Source organism: Phascolarctos cinereus, unplaced genomic scaffold, assembly GCF_003287225.1.
Source record: "Phascolarctos cinereus isolate Bilbo 61053 unplaced genomic scaffold, phaCin_HiC Scaffold_311;HRSCAF=910, whole genome shotgun sequence".
Lineage (NCBI taxonomy): Eukaryota > Metazoa > Chordata > Mammalia > Diprotodontia > Phascolarctidae > Phascolarctos > Phascolarctos cinereus.
This window is the reverse complement of record NW_027555638.1, coordinates 184-14,950: the sequence shown is the minus strand read 5'-3', so window position 1 is coordinate 14,950 and position 14,767 is coordinate 184. Positions and strand designations below refer to the sequence as shown.

General features: G+C 41.0%; 1 pseudogene; it reads left to right on the top strand.

The window, feature by feature from the left end:
• The first annotated feature begins 13,258 nt into the window (after window positions 1-13,258).
• Window positions 13,259-14,248, top strand: LOC110204368 (very long chain fatty acid elongase 6 pseudogene; annotated as a pseudogene).
• The last annotated feature ends 519 nt before the right edge of the window (window positions 14,249-14,767 follow it).

Below are 14,767 nucleotides of genomic sequence, written 5' to 3'. Positions count from 1 at the left end.
TGACCTGGTAATTTTGGAATTTGGCTACTATATTCTTTGGTGTTTTCAATTTGGGATGTTTTTCATGAGGTGACTGGTGGATTCTTTTGATGACTATTTTACCCTCTGGTTCTAGGACCTCAGGACAGTTTTCCTTGATGATTTCCTGAAAGATGCTGTCCAGGCTGTTTTTTTTTTATCATGATTTTCAGGTAGGCCAATCATTTTTAAATCATCTCTCCTGTATCTATTTTCCAGGTCAGTTGTTTTACCAATGAGGTATTTTACGTTTTCATCTATTTATTTCATTCTTTTGTTTTTGTTTGACTGATTATAGCTGATTGGCTCTCACAGAGTCATTAGCTTCCATTTGCCCAATTCTACTTTTTAACAAATTGTTTTCTTCTGTTAGATTTTGTACCTCCTTCACCATTTGGCCAATTGTAGTTTTTAGGGACTTGTTTTCTTCAGTGTACTTTTTTCCCCAGTTGGCCAACTGTATTTTTTTTAAGGACTTGTTTTCTACAGTTAATTTTTGTCCTTCTTTTTCCAAGCTATTGACTCTCTCTTGCATACCTCTCATTTCTTTTCCCATTTTTTCTTCTACCTCTCTTATTTGACTTTTAAAACCCTTCTGGAGCTCTTCTAAGAAGGCTTTTTGGGCTTCAGACCAGTTCATATTCCCTTTTGAGGTTCCAGATGTGGGTTTGTTGACAATGTTGTCCTCTTCAGAATTTCTGCCTTGATCTTTACTCTTCCCATAATAAGAATCTATCGTACGTTTCTTTTTGCTCATGGTGTTTATTTCCTGGCCTTTAAAGAGATTGGGCTCTCCTGCTGGGGAGCAGAGGGCACTGACCCAAGCTTCTTATGTTGGGAGCCTAAGGCCTTGGTCACTGGTTTTGTGTGCTGGGGCCTCCAATGTTGGCAGTTGGAGGCTGTAGGGTTCTGGCAGCTTACCTGGTGTTGGGCTGGAATGAGCAACACTGGGACTCTAGGGGTTGGATTGGGTAGTCTGGCCCCTGGAGGTGCCTGATTTTCTTTTCCTTTTGCTTTCTTCAGCTCCTTTCAGATGGGTGCTGCAGGATGTTTATCCATCTGGGGCCCCTTGGAGCTTGCTTCCCTTATTTATTCATTTATTTTTTTGTTGTGTCTAGGCAGTGGGGTTAAATGACTTGCCAAGGGTCACACAGCTAGTAAGTGTTATGTGTCTGAGGCCAGATTTGAACTCAGGTCCTCCTGAATCTAGGGCTGGTACTCTATCCACTGATAGTGGATAGTACTTTTGCTGAGGCAGTGGGAGACCTGTGCTGTAGAATGCCAAGAGGCACCTGGTAGTTTTCCAAGCTGGTTTCCAACAGTTCCCCCACCCTCACTGAGGCACTAGGGGGTCCAGGTGTTGGTGTTTGCCTGCTCAACCACCTGTGTTTCAGGATCTTCCCCTAGTATGCTGAGGTGGGGCTTTCTGCTAGCTTGCCGGGATGCCTCACATTCTGTACTGCTCCCCTAACCCCAGGGCAAAAGGGGCCTTTCCCATTAATCTCTCAAGCTACCTGGGCTACTGGACTGCTGCACCCCATCTTTCTTCTGGTTCAGCCATTCCAGGTTTTTTCCTGGGGTGATATTTTCTGGGCTTTCAGAGGTTAACAACGGAGGGTAAGAGCTACTTCTTACTCCACCATCTTGGCTCCCAGAAGCAGAAGGTCCAACCCCTTCCTTTCTAAGCACATCAGTGCCACCATGAAAGTGAACCAAGAGATTGTGCTGTTTACTTGTGATTTTCATTCTTTCCTGAGACTGTCCCTAGTCACTTTTGACCTCCTCACTTGACTATTTTGGGCTAATCTTCTCACCTGTATAAGGAAGGAATGGGTAGGCTAGATGATCCCTAAACATCCCTCTAAGTTCTAACAGTCAAAAAATCTCTGAATTTCTACCCCTCCATTGTCCTTTGGTCTTTCCCTTTGGGGGAAGCCAGGACAACTCTAAACGCTCATCCACATGTCAGCCCTTCTGATACTAGAACGGCTTTCATATCACCCTACCAAGTCTCCTCTTCTCTAAGCTCAATATGTCTAATTCCTTCATTTGCTCCTTATATGAGATAGATTCAAAGCCTGTAGCCATCCTTGGTTGCCCTTCTATGGACACTTTCTGGCTCATGAATGTCCTCCTTAAACCATGATGCCTAGACCTGAACACAGCACTTGAGATGTGATCTGTCCAAGGAAGAGATTATACCGGGACTGTCACCAACTTGTTCCTGGAATATGTGCCTCTCCTCATATGCCCCGAGGTAGCATTGACTGTTTTGGCTGGCCCATCACACTGCTGACTCATATTGTCCTCAGGCAATCCTCTCAAGCCCTTAGGATCCCCCCCCCCAAATAAAATGCTTCTGCTTTTTTTGGTGTCCTCATATGTGAATGACTTGCTCTCTTGTAAGCCCCCGAGGTATCAAAAATGCAGAAGGTGCAGAGGATTCACAGATATCCATAAACAGACAAACACACAAGACTGAACAGCCCATGAGGTCCCCTGAAAAGGGATGAGGTGAAGGTTGTTCTTGAGGCCACCCTTTGATATCATAGTAATTCCTTCTTTCCCCCAGACTCTTATCCTTTCTCCCCTAGACTCATGATACTCTGTGATTCAGAAGTTAAACAGGGGCAGCTAGGTAGTGCAGTGGACAGAGCAGCAGCCCTGGAGTCAGGAGGACCAGAGTTCAAATCTGGCCTCAGACACATTAACACTTAACTAGCTGTGTGTGACTCTGGGCAAGTCACTTAACCCCAACTGCCTCACCCCCCCCAAAAAAAAGTTAAACATATTTTGGGGCTAACACAGAATCCATTGTCCATCGGACCTGCACTGTCCAAGGTACTCAGTATATTTTCTCTGCACATAGGACAGTGCACAGTAACTATTTATGCAGACCATCTTCATCTTTCTCCAATGAGCTTTCTGGATCAGGAAATGCCCTTCTATCTTTAGAAGGTCAGAATCTCAGGGTCTCAAACTTGGGAACTTATACACTTAAGAATTCAGGGTTAAGTGTGAGTGTTGCCTAGGATATCCTTCTTCTCTGAGAAGGTTAGATTCTAGGGTCACACTCCTTAGAGAATTAAAAATGTCCTCTCCTTCATGCAGGATTTGATGTCCATAAACATTGTCCATGAGGTATCCTCTAGGTTAAGCATTTTCACAGATTTGAACTGGAACTATATTCAGAAGGCACCAATCCACCAGGACCTATAGCAGTTCAGTGCCCCCAAGGTCCCCGCAGCACTCTACAAAGGTTTTGAGTTAAAATCTCTCGAAACTTCTAAGCCACATGAAAAGATTTCTTCAGGCCTTTCAGACAGTCCATCTGACATCAACCCTGAATGAATTAGGGTTAAATGCAGTGCTTTGGGCTGAGAGATTGAGGTTTCGGGAAAATGCTCTCTTCCTTTCCTTGCTAATTTAACCTGACTCCTTAACTGTTTCCAAATCCACCTGTCAGCTGTGACTCAGTCTGAGGCTTTGCAAAGCCCACTCTGCAGCATTTCTCTGATCTAAGCAAAGACTAGCTAATCAGAAGGTTCAGTTCCATCTATCAAATGGGATAACATGAGGTCCCAGAGGATCCAATGAGATCCTTCTTGCAGACCTCAAAAGCAGTAGAGAAATGCCAGTCACTTGTTTCACAAGTATTCCTTCCTTGGCATCAGGCAGGCATGTTCCGGCCCTCAGAGTGTGTTTAGCAGCCCAGGCCTCCTGTCCAGGCCCTCTTCCTTCCTCATCCCTGCTGTTTCTCGGGTGTTTGCTGAGCTATTTCCTCTGGTGGCTTCTACGTGGAGTCTAAGGACCCTGCCTGGATTCATCAATTGCATGTTGGTGACACAAGTGGTCAGGCTGGGCTCCTACAGCTAGAGGAGGTGCAGGACCAGCTTTGAGAACTGGAGCGCAGAATTCTGACTCACGTGGCAGAAGAGCAGGACAAGTGTGCAGCAAAGCTGCTGCCAGGTTGAGGCTGATCCTTCTCAAGGCCGGAGTGACCACTGGGGTGACAGAGGAGGTGAGGCCTGCCTCACTGACTGTCCTCTTAGCTGAGTCACAGGTTTGCCCGGAGAGGAGCCTGCCAGGAGAGAGGGAGAAGCACTGGCCAAGCAGGCAGCACCCTTGCCTGTCCCCTACATCGGCTGGGCCGGTCCTGCAGGTGGCCTGGCCCACAAGTGTATATCTATTTTAAATTTCCTTTGGACTTCCCTTTTCTCCTCTTCAACGAACACTTTCCTATCTTTTTTCCCCAAGTTGATTCTTTTTTCCCCAAGGTGAATCTACATTTAAATGCACATTTATCACTATTAGATTCCTTAGTGGAATATGGTCCTTGAGATTTTCTTTCCAGATAGGAAAGTCAAAAATGAAATGGTTTCACTTGTTTCCCAGGTGCTGTTTGTTGTGGTCACTCACTTACCTAGCCCCAAAACATTGTGTTTCAAAGGAATGTTAAACATTATTTAAATGGTGCGGGGACAGAGCCAACACAGTGCAGTAAATGCAGCAACTTTCTTTAGCTCTCCCCCAAACAACATCTTGAAATAACTTGAAAAAATGGCTCTAAATAAATTCTAGAGCAGCAGAAACTACAAAAGACAGAGTGATGCAAATGTCCATTCCAAGACAACCTGGATGGTTGATTAGAAAGCTCTGTCTCAGTTTTGATTAGAAAGATCTATTGTGTAGAGCTAGGAGAGAAACACAGTTCACCTTGGGCATGTAGGAAATCAACCTGGTCCAGGGCTCAGGGGACTGAATCGTGGGCAGCTGTGGCAGTTTCCCCGATTCCTTGACCCAGAACTCCAAAGACAACTTAGAATGTCACTATGAAAATTCTGTGACCTCATGAGAGAGAAAGTAATTCTCAGCCCCATTCCAGGTTGTACCCCTGGTGGGGCGGGCGCAGCTGCTTCTGGATATTCTAGCCCACAGATTGAGGGGGAATTCAGTGGCTGATCAGAGGGAGATTGCAGTGATTTCTATGCAGGTGTAGAGGTAGAATTCTCTTTCTTTGCCATGGTTTTATGTGGGTCACAGTTCTGGGTGGCACTCCTGGGGCAAGGAAGAGTGCTGGCGTGGTGGAGCTATTCACAATGGGGCAGAGAGAATACTCCTCACAGTTCCAAGGTAAAAAGGAATGTTTGTGGTCACTGATAGATCAGAGCACAGGCCAGGAAAGGAGTAAATACATCACTCTTTATCATACCACTTTGGCAGACCTGAAAAGTTAGATGTTTCTGGAAATATCTGTGAACATAATTGCAGAAAACCCTCAAAGCTTGGGACAGTGTATTCTGCACACTGGATGTAGATCCTTTACCTTAACAAAGAGTTTAATACTCAAGTAATTGGCTGGGATCATGAGCAAACTGTGCAAAAAATGTCACAGCATAGAATCTCTTTTTTTGGTGGCAAAGAAGATGAAAACATACAACTAGGAGGTGACAACAAAGTCAAAGTTCCTACTCCATAGCCACCAAGAAAAATAGGAATCGGTCACAGGCCATGGAAGAGCTGGGAAGAGTAATAAAAGTGACGTAAGAAAATCATAAAAAAACTAGTCAGCAGTTTGCTAAAGTAGACCCAAAAAATGGTGAAGAAAATCACACTTAAAAAACTAGAGAAACCGCAATGGCAAAAGAGGTCCAAAAAGCCAATGAGGAGAAGAATGCCTTTAAAAGCAGAATTGGCCAAATGGAAACAGTCCAAAAGCTCACTGATGAAAATACTTCCTTAAAAATTAGAATGGAGCAACTGGAAACTACTGACTTTATGAAAAATGAAGACATTGTAAAACAAATCCAAAAGAATAAAAAGTCAAAGACAATGTGACATATATCATGGGAAAAATAACAACTTTACTTGAAAATAGATCCAGGAGAGAGAATATAAAAATTAGTAGATCATCTGAAAGCCACGATCAAAACAAAAAAAAGAGGCTAGACATCATCTTTCAAGAAATTATTAAGGAAAACTGTCCTGCACTTCTAGAATCAGAGGGCAAAATAGAAATTGAAAGAATCCACCGATCTCTTCGTGAAAGAGATCCCCAAAGGAAAACTCCTAGGAATATTATAGCCACATTCCAGAGTTTCCAGGTGAAGAAGAAAATATTACAAGGTGCCAGAAGGAAACAATTCAAGTACTGTGGAAACAGAATCAGGATAACATAAGATTTAGCATGTTCCACATTAAAGGACTGCAGGGCATGGAATATAATATTCCAGAGGGCAAAGGAGATAGGAGTACAACCAAGAAACACCTACCCAGCAAAAGTGAGTACAATCCTTCAGGGGAAAACATGGTCATTCAGTGAAGTAGAGGACTTTCAAGCATTCCTGATGAAAAGAACAGAGCTGAATAGAAAATTTGAAATTCAAATACAGGACTCAAGTGGAACATGAATAGGGAAACAGGAAGAGAAATCATGATAGACTTATTAAGATTGAACTGTTTACATTCGTGCATGGAAAGATGATATTTATAACTCATGAGATCTTTGTCAGTATTAGGGCAGTTGAAGAAAAAATATATGTATGTATATAGATAGAAAGATAGATAGATGGATAGATAGATAGATAGATAGATAGATAGAGAGATACAGGGCACAGGGTGAGTTGAAGATTAAGGGGTCATGTGTGGAGAATAACATTAAGGGATGAGAGAAGATGATACTCAGAGAAGAGGAAAGGGAGAGGCAGAATGGGGTAAATTATCAAAAGAAAAGATAGAAAAGTCTCTTACAGTGGAGGGGAAGCAGGGGAAGGTGAGGGAATGAGTGAATCTTACTGTCATTGGATTTAGCTTAAGGAGGGAGTAACATACACATTCAATTGGGTATAGAAATCTGTGTTACCTTACAGGAAAATAGGGGGAGAAGGGGATAAGAGAACAGGGTGATGATAGAGAGGAGGACAGATTGGGAAAGGGGGTAATCAGAAGCAAATACTTCTGAGGAGGGACAGGGTCAAAAGAAAGAATAGAAGAAATGGGAGGGCAGGATAGGATTAAGGGAAACAGAGTTAGCTTTTCACAACATGTCTACTATGGAAGTGTTTTGCATAACTGCACATGTACAACTATATTGAGTTGCTTGCCTTTTCAATGAGGGTGGCTGGGGAGGGAGAAGAGAGAAAATTTGAAACCTAAAGTTGTAAAAACATATGTAGAAAAAAATGTTTTCACAAGGTACTGGGAAATAAGAAATACAGGAGATGGGGTATAGAAGTCTATGTTGCCCTACAGGAAACTAGAAGGGGAAGGGGATAAGAGAAGGGGGGAGAGATGAAGAGAGGACAGAGTAGGGGAAGGTGCGATGGGGCAAAAATTGGAACTCAAAAACTTGTGGAAGTGAATATTGAAAACTAAAAATAAATACATTTATATTAAAAACAATATTCTGATTCCCAAATGAAATAATCTCCAGTATCAAGACATATCTTTACTATAGAATACCAGTTATATGGGGCTAATATTCTATTGGATCCGGAATTAACTGAAGCCTCTTTTAATTCTTTTAACAATTTAAATTTAAACTGTCTCTGAACTCTAGTGTTTGTACTTGGGTTATTTACATCTTCCTCCTCATGTACTGGAAATAGCATTATTTGGGCACAGGTAATTTGAATTCCATGGGTACTACCTGTCCCTTTTCCTCTGCTTTTATAATTGCCTTTTCTAATAACCTTTACAGTGTATTTTATGGCTTTTTTGATATTTATTTATCTCCTCATTATGTTTTCTGTAGGAGCTTGATCTATGTGAGGGTGAGGGATGTGGTGGTGCTGAAGGTCTAATACATTTTGCATAGATAACATCTTTACAATTCTAAGCTTTTCCTGAAATATTCTATTCATATCTTCTTCTTCCTTAGTTCCTGCCCCCAAATCTGCCTTATGTATTTCAGTTATTAATAACACATCCTCTTGAGGATCGAGACATATTTTTAGCACGGTTGAAATTGAGAATGTAGCTATGGAGAAAGCACCTGGACGTACTTCTCTATAGTAATCACTCATTTGTCTACCCACCGTTTCCCTTATTTGTAAATCGATTTTTCTTTCCTGAAGCACCCACGGGCAGCATGTTTCTACACATTCCAAAAATTCCTGTAACTGACCATCTGTGAAGAAAAACTTATTTCTTCACTATTTCTTTTAAAAGTTGCACATTATTTTCTCTGTCTTTGCTTCTGCTTTGTATTTGACCCATACTTTCAATGCCAGGTGCGCCTCCCAAAACCTTAAGAGAGTGCTTATGGCCTTCCAAAGGGATACTATTGTTATGCTGCAGCCCTTTTCTTTTCTTTTCTTTTCTCATGCTCCTATTCCGAAGCCTTTTTACTTTTGTTTTTCCTATTTCCCCACTTTACCCGGAGCCTTTTGACCCCTAAAACTGTTAAAAAATAGGTGTTGCGACCTTCGCTCTCTTTACCTTGATTGCACAGGTTGAGCCGCCAAGGCCCTTCTTTTCATAGCGCAGAACCGCCAGGAGCTTTTTCTCCAGAGTTTCCAAGAGAGCTCCTTGCTCCTATCTCTTTTGCTTTGAGCCCTTTTGATTGCCAGGGTCCAGTTTAAATACTGAAAATAACAATCACCCCGGAGGCCCTCGTGGCTAATCCCAGCCCTCAAGTGATTTTTTAATAAGACACACCGGTTTGCTATCAATGTACCTGAGTAATCCCACCATAAGGTATTAGTTTAATTATACAGACCTGCTTGCTATCACAGTTCAGGATTGGTCAGAGTACCCAGGCAGTAGAAAGTGGTGCAATAACAATAATCCTATCAGAAGGATCAGGAAAAACTCCTTGTGCAAATAATATTTGATCTGCATCTTAAAGGAAGAAAGGGGAGTCCATTCCAGGCATAGAGGATGGCCAGTACAAAATGAGCTCAAGCATCAAATCAAAATGCCATAACTTTCCAACGAGCTAAATCATCAATGAAAAACATCAACGTGCAACAGAGAAGCATGTGAAGCTTTTCTTTCAAATATGGTCATTGGCATAGCTTTCCTTAAAAAGATAGGAAAATGGATTGTCTGGAACAGAGAGAGTAAAGAGTTTAATTAGATCACTGAGTATTGGAGAGAGGAGGTGATGGACAAATAGTCTTGAGAGACAATTGGAGGCCACTTAACTAGCTGGCCCAACGGATTGAGCATCAGGCCTGGAGTCAGGAAGACTTGTCTTTTGAATCTGAGTATATCCATTTCCTTTGCTACATAGATCCAAGTGGTCATAAGCTGTCTCTGGAGACATAAATTAGAAGATAATGAAGAAAGTGTTTCACATTTAGTACTCACATATTAGCATCACAGAGTGCATATTTATTGGTTCATATTAATTTTCTGATGTATGGTGCAGATTGGTTTGAGGGTATCCAGGTATCATGCAGCTTTGCTTGTACCAGGCTATCTGTAGCAGCCATTTTTCAGACAGTGGTTCGTATATTCCACTGGAGTCTTAGAACCTCTATCTTTGGCTCTTACAATATTCATACTTATTTGGGGTTCCCTGTTCAAGTCTTCTGACCTTGAACTAATCACTTCCACTTTCTAAGTTTGACTTTCCTATTTTAAAAAATGAATGTTGAAATGCTGGAGCTACAAGCGACCTTAGAACAAATAATATAGAATGTGAGCACAGAGAAAGGACCCTAAGAATATCTTTTAGAGAATTTTAGTACAATGGTCTTATTTTATAGTTGATGAAACTGTCGCTCAGAGGGGGTAAAAGAGTTACTCAAATCACACAGCAAATCAATAGCAGATCCCCAAAGAAAAGTTAATTACCTTTTAACATCAAATTTTTTGTTCTTTCTAATGTATCAATATGGACCCCCAGAGCCCCCATACAGTATTAACTATTCAAATTCTCTGATGTCAAACAAAATATTAGACTCACCTCTGTTCCTTCTAATTGATCATCTAAGAGAGAGAAGAAGGAGATTCCAAAGAATTAGTCTATGTATCAGAAACACATTATCCTAATCTTAGTAAACCCTAACATGAATTAGGTCAACCTTTTTTTCCTTCCTAATTTCATCCTGGACAAGACTAACTAGGGTCAGGAAACGGATACAAGTTTTAGTATGGCCTTCATCAACAGTACTAAGGGTTGATACTCACAAGGGAGAAGGGTTGAACTTGGTTGTTAATACTTCCACTGAACAGTTCATAGTCCAGAGGAAGTAGAATCATAAAGTGTGAGAGCTGGAGGGCTGCTATATGGAACAGAAAATGTGAGAGGTAAAAGGGCACCAAGAATGTAGAACATTAGAACCTGACCTCAGAATATAGATTTAGACAACTAAAAATATAGGTTTAAAAAGATATACGCAGGATAGGAGCAGCTCGGTGGCTCAGTGGATAGAGCTCTGGTCTTGGGGTCAGGAGGACCTGAGTTCAAATTTGGCTTTGGACATTTGACACTTACTAGCTGTGTGACCCTGTGCAAGTCACTTTATCCTGATTGCCTCACCAAAAAGCAAAAAAAAAAAAAGGATAAACACAGGATACAAGCAAGCCCAGGTGAAAAAGGATGATTATAAAATATAGGAAAGACCTGTAATAACAGCACTGGGAATGCTAAAGATTGCAATGAGCTGAAGTTAATAGGGAAAACAAAAGGCTTTTGCTTGTGTCTGTGTTCTCTAAGTTATTTTATTTAAAAAAAAGTAGGATCAAATAAGTCAATCACTCAGTCAACTAGCATGTTTTGCAGCTGGTGTCTCAGGGAACAGAGTGTTAGGCCTGGAATCAGGAATATCTGAGTTCAAATCCAGCTTCAGACACTTCCTAGCTGTGTTACCCTGGGTCAGTTATCCTTGCTCTGTCTGACAAAAGGATCCACTGGAGGAGGAAATGCCAAACCACTTCAGTGTCTCTGCCCAGAAAACTTTATGGAACAGTTGATTCATAGGGTCATGAAGAGTTCAGACATGACTGAATGAGTGAATAACAGCAATGTGTGCCTGGGGAGACAAAAAAAGATAAAAGACAATCCCTGGTCCAAGGCACTCACAACATAATGGAGAAGACAACACGTAAATCACTATGAACAAACAGGATAGATTCAGGATAAACTGGAAATGGTCATCAGAAGGAAGGTGAGATTAAGAGTAGAGTGAGTAATGGCTCAGGGCAAATGGAGAAGCTAATGTATGACAACATGAAAACAGAGAAGCTCAACTCTCAAGTTGCTTTAATTTTCTTAGACTATGAGAATGATTTATAGATTACAAAGGACATGACCAAAATGGTTAATAGGAAGTTGATAAGCAAAATACCTCATCATAATAGATGACTTGACTTTACCTTGATGATTTCAAGACAGCCTGGTAAAGTTCATCCTTAGGAACTGGAAGAATGTGCATTCAGTAAAATATAAGCTCTTTAAGGACAGGGACTATTTGTCATTTTTGTGTTCATGTCCCTAGTCCCTAGCAGAGTGCTTTGCACCATTAGGTGCTTGATAAGTGTTTCAGTTTAAGTGACCTAAGTGTAATTGCTGCGCTATTCTCAATGATCTTTGAAAAACTGTGCAGGATGGGACATTATGAGCCTTGTTAACCTTCCACCGACCCTGACTTTATAATTGGGGACTTCAATTTATATGTTGATGCCTTCTGAAATATCCTTTTTTCCTAGTACGTCAAAGTAGTGCACTGTCATGATCTGAACCTTCCCTCTACCCCAGCCATATATAAGAATAGCCACACCCTTGGAGTCACTAGTACCCAAAGTGTTCTATCTCTATAATCTATAACTCTAAAATTCTTCTATCTAACCCTAACCTCATTGCTTTACTTATCTCTATCCCTCCTTTCAATGTATTTTTCATTCTCACCATAACCTCTAATCACTCCACTCTCTGCTTTATTCGGGGACCATGCTGTTATAGATGCACTTTCATTCATGGAAAATCTTGGCCTCATAGTTAAGAATTCCAACTTCAGAGTTTCATGTGCTCTTGAATCCTTGAATCCTTTGTCCTATTGCTGCATATCTCTTTCCTAACCTCACATCTGAGTCAATTTTGCCTTCTGCCTTCTCCACTCCTGTTCTCATGCTGCAGAATATTGCTAGATGAATTCATACAACTGTTCTTACTGGTTCCAATACCAAAGAGTAATGCCTGTTTCTCAGACTCAGATGGTTTTAGTGGGGGAGAAGAACTTAAGGCCTGTTCCCTTACAACAGGTATATCACTGAAGGTTGTAAACAGAAGAGTCACCAGGATTTTCCTAAAATGGGCAGAGGAAAAAGACTAGGTAGTGATATTGAAAGGGCTTTTTGAATGCCGATAAGGGTCATCAAAGAGCTTCCCTTGCACTAAATATTTGGCAGGAAGTCTATACGTGACTCATAGTTTCTCCCAAACACTTCCTTTACACATCATCAAGACCCTCTGAAATGTTGCCAGCAATCAGATAGTGCACTGAACGGGAAGGCAGAAAATAAATGTGAGACGTCGGCCAGGCGGAGCAGTAAAGACTGAGTCAGTTTATTCATCTGAGGGTAAAGGATATATAGAGAAAATCTAGCCTAACTTCAAAGAGTGTTTCCCGTGAGACACTCCCCAAAACATCTGCTGAGGATGTGACAACATACATTTCCTCGTTATGAGGGTTCCTAGATTGGGTTGTAGTTTCCAAGGCTTTCCCATGTGCCTTGGTGCCACCTGCATAGAGGAGTGAATGTGTAAATCTAAGGTTCAAAGAGTGAGAAGGAATGTCTCAGTAGCCTCCCTTGCAGGGAGAGATTTGGAGAGCCCTGGTTCCTAAATGATTGATTCTTGTGGGTTAAGCCTGGACAAGAGGCAAACTCTGTCCTGGATCTTAAACCCAGATCAGACTCTTAGAGCCGGCCCTCAACTCAGAAACAAGTTCCCAAGTGTCCTCCATGTAGAGAAATGGAATCATCCAAGTAAGTTTAAGGTGTCTGCTCATGTGTCTGAACCTCATAATACAATGAAAATGAAACTTCAAAATGAAACAGGATCAAGAAGAACACCAGATACAGGAGAAAGAGAATAGGAAGAGCAGGAGAAAGCAATGGCAAATCCAGGATGCAGCTTAGAGAGATGCAGAGGGTGCACAAGGAGGGGAAGAAATGGGAGATTGTTGAGGGAAGGACTTCAGACAGTAATAGAAAGGGGGAGAAATGCTTTTTTGCAGATAATTTACTTATTTTTATATGGAATATGCAGGGATTCAGAGAAGCAGTTCAAATGAACATGGTAGTGTTGACTTCTCAGGAATATGAATTTGAAAAGCAATTCAATGAGAACAAAGCCATCCAGTCGATGCAAGAGAACTGGAAGAAAATCGTTCTTATTTTCAGCTCTGTATGCTGCCTTTATATTTGATGGTCAGCACCTAATGAACAAATGGGCGAAGTTGGAAGTCAGGAAGCCACTTGTACTGTGGTCCCTGAGCATTGCAGTCTTCCATATAGGGTTAGGGTATAGTTGTTGCTCTTCAAACTGGTGCTTATATTGTGTACATTTTGATGACCAAAGGCCTGAAGCAATCAATTTGTGATCAGAGTTTTTACAATGGACCTGTCAGCAAATTTGCGTCTTTTGCATTTGTATTAAGCAAATCACTTGAATTTGGAGAAACTATTAATTATTTTTCAAAAACAGAAACTCATCTTACTACATTGGTGTCACCACATCACTGTGCTGCTCTATTCTTGCTACTTTTATAAGGACATGGTTGGTTCATGACCATGAACTATGAAGTGCATGCAGTAATGTATTCCTACTATACCTTGCAAGCGGTGGGGTTCCAGGTCTCACCGAAGTTCACCATGTTCATCACCTTGTTTCTGATTACACAGATGTTGATGGGTTGTGTAGTTAACTATCTCGATTTTTCCTGGATGCAGCAAAACCAGTGCCGCTCTCATATTCAGAACATCATGTGGTCCTCACTCATCTATCTCAGCTACTTTGTGCTCAGGGTCATCAAGAAAAGAAAAAAAAACTAAACAAAATAAAATGGCACCAGGTATCATATATATGGTCCAGCTAAAAATAATAATATTAATAATTAAAAAGCAAGCTTGGCAGCTTAGGGGTAACTAGGTTGATCTAACCCAATAAATGTATGATCCTTTTGTGGTGAGGACTCATTGAGTTCAACTCCATCTCAAAGAACTGCTGCTAAGAGACACCATCCCTCTCATACCTGTCAAGTGTAGGAGGAAAAATGAAAGAAAGAAAGAAAGAAAGAAAGAAAGAAAGAAGAAGAAGAAGAAAGAAAAAGAAAAAGAAAGAAAGAAGAAAGAAGAGGAAGGAAAGAAGAAAGGAAGAAAGAAAGAAAGGAAGGAAGAAAGGAAGAAAGGAAGGAAGGAAGGAAGGAAGGAAGGAAGGAAGGAAGGAAGAGAAAGAATGTTATTAACAAACTTTATGAAAAAAGTATTTAGTAAGCATCATATTTCCCTAAAACAGAAGACTTTTACTCAAAACCAAACAAAAAAAAGTATTTTTATATACTGTCTATTCTTTTTCAACACTAAACTTGAGCCAACAAAAAAAAGACAAAAAGGTTGGAGGTGCAGGGGGTGTGTGTATAAAACCAACACTTTGGCAGAAATGAAAACTTTCCTTGTGAAAGGTTGGCAGTTTTAGACTAAATTCAAAAGGTATTTAGAAGGTTTCTTTAAGTGAACATGAGCCACAACTTGATGAGTAAGAGAAAAGCTTGATGGTTCCCACCGCAATCTAGAATTT